Here is an 8,315-nt window from a genome sequence, read left to right as displayed (position 1 = left end):
TATGCCGGTACCATATTGTTTTGTTTACTGTAGTTTTTAAAAATTATTTATTTATTCTAATTTGTTATATATGATGGCAGAATGCAATTCATTTCATATTACACATAAGAGCACAATTTTTCAAATCACTGGTTGTAAACTAAGTATTTTCACACCATTCATGTCTTCTTACATGTACTTAGGGTAATGATGACTAACTCATTCCATGGTCTTTCTACCCCCTTGTACCCTCTCTCCCCCACCCCTGTCCCTTTGTCCTATCTAAAGTTCCTCCATTCCTCCCATGCTCCCCACCCATGGCCATTATGAGTCAGAATCCTCATATTATCAAAGAAAAGATTTGGCTTTTGGCTTTTGGGGATTGGCTTACTTCACCTAGCATTATACTTTCCAACTTCTTCCATTTATCTGCAAATGGCATGATTTTATTCTCTTTTAATGCTGAGTAATATTCCATTGTGTATATATACCATAGTTTCCTTATCCATTGATCTACTGAAGGGCATCTGGGTTGGTTCCACAATTTAGCTATTGTGAATTGTGCTGCTATAAACATTAATGTGGCTGCATCACTACAGTATGCTGTTTTTAAATCCTGGGTATAAACCGCTGAGTGGGATACCTGGGTCAAATGGTGGTTTCATTCCCAGATTTCTAAGGATTCTCCATACTGCTTTCCATGTTGACTGTACCAATTTGCAGTCCCACCAGCAATGTATGAGTGTGCCTTTTTCCCCCACATCCTTGCCAACACTTACTGTTGTTTGTATTCTTGATAGCTGCCATTCTCACCGGAGTGAGATGAAATCTTAGAGTAGTTGTGATTTGCATTTCTCTGATTGCTAGAGATGTTGAACATTTTTTCATATATTTGTTGATTGACTGTATATCATCTTCCGAGACGTGTCTGTTCAAGTCCTTGGCCCATTTATTGATTGGGTTATTTGTTTTTTTTTCATGTTAAGGTTTTTGAGTGCTTTATGTATTCCTAGAAATTAGTGCTCTTTCTGATGTGCTTGTGGTAAAGATTTGCTCCCATTCTGTAGGTTCTCTATTCACCTCACTGATTGTTTCTTTTGCTGAGAAGAAACTTTTTAGTTTGAACACATCCCATATCTTGATTCTTGGTTTTAATTCTTGTGCTATAGGAGTCTTTTTAAGGAAGTTGGGGCCAATTCCAACATGATGGAGATTGGGACCTACTTTTTCTTCTGTTAGGTGCAAGGTCTCTGGTTTTGTTCCTGGCTCCTTGATCCCTCTTTGAGTTAAGTTTTGTGCATGGTGGAGATAGAGGTTTAATTTCATTTTGTTACATGTGCATTTCCAGTTTTCCCAGCACTATTTGTTGAAGAGGCTATCTTTTCTCCAATATATGTTTTTGGTGCCTTTGTCTAATATGAGATAACTATAATTATGTGGGTTGTTTTCTGTGTCCTCTATTCGGTACCATTGGTCTACAGGTCTATTTTGGTGCCAATACCATGCTGTTTTTGTTACCATTGCTCTGTAGTATAAGGTCTGGAATAGTAATGCCATAAACTTCATTCTTTTTGCTAAGGATTGCTTTGGCTATTCTGGGTCTCTTATTTTTCCAGATGAATTTCATGATTGTTTTTTCTATTTCTATGAGGAATGTCATTGGGATTTTGATTTTTGGATCAGATTGAATCTTTATAGTGCTTTTGGTAGTATGGTCATTTTGACAATACTAATTCTGCCTATCCAAGAGCAAGGTAGATCTTTCCATCTTCTAAGGTCTTCTTTAACTTCTTTCTTTAGCATTCTGTAGTTTTTGTTGTAGAGGTCTTTTACCTCTTTCGTTAAGTTGATAAAAATATGGAATGCTTCAGGAATTTGAGGGTCATCCTTGCCCAGGGGCCATGCTAATCTTCTCTGCACCATTCCGATTTTAGTATATGTGCTACTGAAGCGAGCGCTACTGTAGTTTTATATTATACTTCATATTACCTTTGAAATCAGGCAGGGTGATGCCTTCAGTTTTTTTTTCCTTTTTCCAGTTTTTTTTTTTTTATATTTGGAGTTTTTCACGTTTCCATGCAAATTTTAGTATTTTTTTCTATTTATGAGAAAAAATGTTATTGGAATTTTTATAAAGAGTTCATTAAACATTATTGTTAGTGATGTTGATGTTTTAACAGTATAAATTCTTGCAATCAATGAATATAGGCTACCTTTCCATTTATTTGTTTGTGCCTTCAATTTCTGTCATCAATGTGTCTTAATTTTCATCTTCTGCCTCCTTGGCAGAATTTCTAAGTGTTATTATTTTTAATACTATTGTAAATGGGATGGTTTTCTTAATTTATCTCCTATATTGTTGTCAGTATACATAATAAATGATTATGTGTTGATTTAATTATTTGTAACTTGGCTGAATTTGTTTATTAGTTCCACCAGTATTTTTATGGAATCTTTAAGGGGTTTTCTAAATAAGATCCTGTTATCTGCAAACAAACAGTCTTAACTTTTCCTTTCTAATTCAAAGGCCTTTCATTTCTTTTTCTTGTCTACTTTTTCTGGCTAGGACTTCCATTACTATATGGAATACAAATTGAGAATGGGAATTTTTGATTTAAACTTGACATCAGAGGAAAATTGTTTAGCTTTCCTTATTGGCTGTGATGTTAGCTGTGGGCTTATCGTACAATGCCCGATGTTGAGGCACATTCCTCCTATACCTCTTTGTTGAAAGGGTGCTGATTTGTCAGATATTTCACTTTCATATGTGGAGGTGAATATATGATTTTGTCCTTCATTCTGTTAATGTGTTCTGTCTCATTTTCTGAGTCATATAGGTTCACATGAATGCCAGGGATCAGTCCAAGTTGATTACGAGGCATGATTCCTTCAATGTGCTGTTGAATTTAGTTTGCTAGTGTTTATCAGGGACATTGGCCTATAGTTTTCTTTTTCTGAAGGACATATTTTTTGTTTTGGGATAGAACAATGCTGACCTCATAAAATAAATTTAGAAGGGCTCCCTTCTCTTCAACTTTATGGAGGAGTGTGAGGACTGGTGTTAATTCTTGAACTGCTTAGTGGCACTCACCCTTGCAGCCATCTGGCCCTGGACTTGGTCTTTTCTTTGTTGGGACATTCTGATTACAGTTCAGTTCCCTTACTCACCATTCAGCTGTAGAGATTTTGTATTTTCAGTTTTGGTAGGTTTTATGTTTCTGGGGATTTGTCCATTTTTTTAAGGGGTTATCAAAATGTGGGGTATATACTTGTTCATAGTAGTTTCTTTAGATCCTTTGCATTTCTGTGGTATCAGTTGTAGTCTCTCCTCTTTCATGGCTGATTTTTACTTAGTTCTTCTTTTTTTTTTTATTAATTTGGCTAAAGATTTGTCAATTTTTTAAAAAACGAATTCTAACTTTCATTATCTTTTCTGTGTTTTTTACAGTCTCTGTTTCATTTATTTCTATTCTGATCTTTATTAGTTCCCTTTTTTATATTTTTGGGCTTAGTTTGTAGTCACATAATCAGGCAGCCCTAGAAGGTCTGGGGATCTGTTGAGGGATGGGTCCATCCAGGGTGGCCTCACAGAGAGTGAACCCAGGGGTGTGGGAACTTCTCCTTCCCTTTGTTTTACTGCTGAGGCTTCCCCTGGCCAAACACAATGGGAAGCCAGAGCCTTGGATTCCACTGATATAATAGAGTTGGGTCAGCCTTTCATGGACAGAGAGCAGGGTTGAGGAAAGAGTGTGTGGAGTAGAAAACAGAGTAACATCTGGCACAGCACTTTGCCAGTGTTTTCAAATTTTTATATGCCTTGGTTAAGCAGGGCCTGTTTTTGGTACCAGGGAATATTTGAGGAGATATATATTTACATATTTTATCCTTTAATTTCAGGATCAATGAAACCATGAGAGAGGTTCCCCCCCTTTCTTTTGAAATAATTATTTATATTAACCTTTTTCTCCCTGAAGTTCTTGCTTCAAAGACTTGAATGTTGCTGGACACAGTGGTGCATGGCTGTAATCCCACCAGTTTGGGAGGCTAAAGCTTGAGGAGCACAAGTTCAAAGCCAGCCTCAGCAACTTAAAGAGGTCCTAGTAACTTATCAAGATCCTGCTCTAAAAAAAAAAATAGGGCTGGGGATGTTGCTCAGTGGTTAGGCACCCCTGGATTCAGTCCTCTTTTGATTCGGCTTATGGAATATGCGTATGTCTATTGCAAATATGTGTGTGTGTGTGTGTGTGTGTATATATATATATATATATATATATATATATATACACACACACACATGAATTTATATAATTTATATATGTATATGGAAATCTCTTTATTGATCTACCTGTAACAGTGATTAAGACTCAGAAATGGCTGATGTTAAACATGAGGAGAAAGATTAGTAGTCATATATATCAAGAATGATGCTCATATATATCAAGAATGATGGCTCATTTGAAGGAACACATACACACACACACACACATAATTCTAATGGTCTCTTCCAAGGAGAAGCAAGTTAATTTCAATTAATAATTTTTAGTAACATTTGTACCAGAAGTCATCAGATTCTGCCAGTTACTTTCAGTGCTTATGTAGCATTACCAATGTAAATTGTTGTTTAAACTTTGGGAGATAGGGAATAGCAGAAATGTTTGTTTTAGGAAGGCATTTTGTGGAAATTGCCTCTAACTGTGCTCCTGCAGTCCACAGTACTGAGCTGTGGGAATGCGTTTGACTCTGCAGAGTCCATCTCCCAACCCTGTCTCCAGGTTTTAGCAAGTGCAGGAATAGTTTGCTGTCACTCCTTCCCTGGACTGAAGACTGAATCCTTCAATGCTACAAAGGCAAGCCGAGGAGTTCCTTAAAATGTTCCTAGGACTTTTGATTTCAAACTGTAATCAGAAAACTAATTCCAAGTACAGATTTTTGTCACTCATAGCTGTGAGCTGCCATTGAACTGGCTATATTTTAGACTTTTAAAAGCTGATTAAATTCATGTTAACTCAGGTCTTTCTACTCCCTTGTTGCTGTTCAAATGTCAGTGTATAATCAGGAATCCCTCAGCACACCTCTCTGGTTTCTGGGAAAAGGGTCTATTCTCCCACCACAGTGACCATTGGTTGATTTTCATGAACCTCCTAGATTTCCACTGATGAAAATTTAAGTAGCTTAAATCTTTTCTACAAATTACCAGGTCATTTAAAAATAAATTGGGCTCATTTTAATCTAATTCCTAATGCACAACTGCCTGGGGAGTTATTTTCAGCTCCGTTTGTTGCAGTTTGCAATTATCATGCTCCTTTTAGAGAAAAGGAAAAGTAGCAGGACTATATTTCATGAGAATTACCAATGATCTTTCAGAGCAACTCATATTTAAGCCGAGTAATGGGAGAAATGAAGGACAGAATGGGTAATGATGCCGACTCGAGAAGGTCTAGCAAAAAGTAGAAATAAACGGTGAAGGGATACTGTCTTGGTGCTGACATTTACCTTGCTCAAAGGTAAAAAGATCCCAGGTCTGCAAATCATGACATTTAGTGTAAATAATTGAGGGGACTTGATGGTATTCTAAGCCTGCTGGGACTTTGATTCCATGAGTCCGAAGCTGCCAGCACAATTTTCCTTGGACTCTTTGTGATTTCAAGAGGACAGGACTTGTGTGCTTCATTTCTGAAATGAACAAGGTAATTCAGCCATTGATTAAACCAGAGAGAATTGCTTTGACTCCCCAGTCTCAGATTACCAATTCAGAATTGATTTCTTACTCTTCCAAGTTCTGTACCATAGAACAGTGGAGGAATTACAGGAATCATTTTCCCTAGCTCGGATGGAAATATCTGTCTCTGATACCCTGCCCAGCGTTGTCAGAGTCAGTGGTGTAGAAACACCTGCAAGGTGTAAATCAAAGATTGTAGAAACTCGGAGGAGGAAGGATGGTGTTCCATTTGGAAGGGGAAGGTGGAATACTCCGAGAATCTTCATGACATTAGTGGCAGTTGACAACACGTCAGTCAGCTTTCTATCGCTGTAGCAAATTCCGGAGATAAGCAAATACTTAGAGAAAAGGCTTATTTTGGTTCAAAATTTTAGAGGTTTTGGTTCATGATTTGGTGCATGTATTGCTTTCAGTTCTGGTTGGGGATCGTGTATCATGGCGGCAGCATGGGGTAGAACAAAGACATAAACCTCATGGCTGGGACAAGGGGAAGAAGACAACAGGGTTCCACAGTCCCCTTCAAGGGAGCACTCCCAGTGACCTCAGACCTCCCACCAGGCCCCACCTCTTGAAGGTTCTGCCATTTCCAATGGTGTCAAGCTGGGACCAAGTCTTCAACACAGGGCCCTTTGGAGGCATCCCAGATCCAAGTGACAGCAGACGGGAAGGTTGATCACTTCAGCAAGGTAGGGATATGGGTACATTTAGATTGAATGTAATAGCTGAGGGGAGGTAAGTGATTCATTTAGAGCTGGACAAGAAACTCAGTTTTGAACGGGGGAGGGGCTAGTGGTTGACATAGTTGTCCAGCAAGTGGACAGGTGATAGAATGCTGGACCCAAGTTTGCGAATGTTCTGCTGTGGGCAGCAAGAAAACAGGAGACCATTTCAAGAGTAAAATACCAAATCAGTAAAGACAAGGTTGGGAATCACTTTTATTCCTTCAAACCTTTCTGAACAAATACCATTATGCTATTTTGCTACTTTGGCATTTTAATGGAGTCCTTTAATTTCCCTCTCCCCCCAAGTTTAGAGTGAACAGAAGGAGCTTTACTTCTAAAATAATATTGACATATGAGCTAGCTTTCTGCAAACATAAAAGAGGATAATTAGCAAGCATATGTTTGATTCAAATTTAGATTAAAAACGCTCCCATGTATTTAAAAGTGGTTACCTTACCCTTTGCATGGCAAATAGCTAATAAACAAATCTAATTTTATATTATGCAATGTCTTGTAAGTCTCATGTAATCCTCCCTGTGTACCTGAGAGGATAATAATGACCATAGACATAAAGATAGTTGACATTTCCCATCATAATCTAAGTGTCTGACAATATAATATTTCTTTAAACCTAATACCACCACAAATTAAGCACTAATATTTATAGCTACTTTTTATCTTCTTCAAGATGAAGAGCCTGAGGCCCAGATAGGCTGAACATTGTGTCAGAGGCCACACAGCTAGTCATTGGAAGAGCTGGGATTTCAGATAGAAGTGTCCATGCTCCCCATAAGTTTTCCCAGGCTCCCGTTGCTAATGCAGTAAGGATTATAATCCAGATGATGGAAACATAGAAACTAAGACATAAAAGTATAATAATTTACATAAAATCTCCCAGAAATGGTGAACTATAGTATCTAGAAATGAAGAACTCTTCTTAAGACTTGTAGCAAGTGGGATTTTTTTTCCCATCAGTGCCAGTCCAGCAGTGGTGGGATTTGTTGTTATGTATTTGTACATGCACACACAGTAACAGTCCAGTATCATTCCCCAGTATTTCCCCTTTTCTTCCTCTCCTTGCTCCCCTTGATCTCTTTTCTCTACTCTATGCATCTCCCTTTGATTTTCATGAGTACCCACCTCCTGCCCGCCGCCGCACTGGCCCAGTTTCTTTTCTCTTTCCCTCTCTAGCTAGCAAGTGGATTTTATTAAAATGCAAATTTGGCTACAAGTAGATGGATCTTTGGCAGGACTAGTGGATTGGTAGAGATTTTGATGTTGGGACCAGTGGTGAATGCTGAGCTGCTGAGCCTCCCTTAGGAACAATCATAACAAGGGAAAGATTTCCAAAATCTCACCCAGACCAGGAGTACACGCTCCCCTTCAGTAATTCTTACCATAGCCAAGATCAAGTCCTAGCGTGGCTTTTCTAAAGCAATTGATACTCATCTGTTTTTCTATTTATTCCATTTGTTTTTGACTGAGTTTCTCCACCTCTGTACCATTGATATGTTAGGACAGTTAATTATGTCTTGTGTTTTACAGGATGATTAGCAGTATCCCTGGCCTCTTCCATTAAATGCTAGTAGCTCTGATGGCAAAACTTGTCTCCAGACATGGCCCATTGTCCCCTGGGGAGTGAATCATCCTCATTGGAGATACACATTCTCTCCCCCTACCAGGCTGTCATCAGTCCTCCTCAGCTACAGGGGGTGCTAGGTCCCAGGCTAGAACAGTGTTTCATCTGAAGTCCAAGCCATCTTGATTTGCTAACCAGGAAACACAAATAATACAATTAAGATCATTTTTAGAAATTATCTAAAAATGTTTTATGCATTTGATTTTTTTCTCAGAAGGGGCCTTAGCTTTCAAAAACTTCTCAAAGAGGTGTGGGG

The 8,315-nt window shown here is 38.3% G+C and overlaps 1 non-coding gene across 1 annotated transcript; it reads right to left on the bottom strand.

Annotated features, from left to right (window-relative positions):
- Positions 1-1,830: 1,830 nt before the first annotated feature.
- LOC124079893 (U6 spliceosomal RNA) lies at positions 1,831-1,937 on the bottom strand. Its single transcript, XR_006847506.1, has one exon. It is a non-coding gene; the product is annotated as a U6 spliceosomal RNA (small nuclear RNA).
- Positions 1,938-8,315: the final 6,378 nt, after the last annotated feature.

The sequence above is a fragment of the Marmota monax genome, unplaced genomic scaffold (assembly GCF_021218885.2).
Source record: "Marmota monax isolate L192 unplaced genomic scaffold, Marmota_monax_Labrador192_F-V1.1 WCK01_AAM20220418_F8-fsc00028, whole genome shotgun sequence".
NCBI lineage: Eukaryota > Metazoa > Chordata > Mammalia > Rodentia > Sciuridae > Marmota > Marmota monax.
The sequence above is the reverse complement of the archived record's forward strand: the minus strand, read 5'-3'. Positions and strand labels throughout refer to the sequence as shown.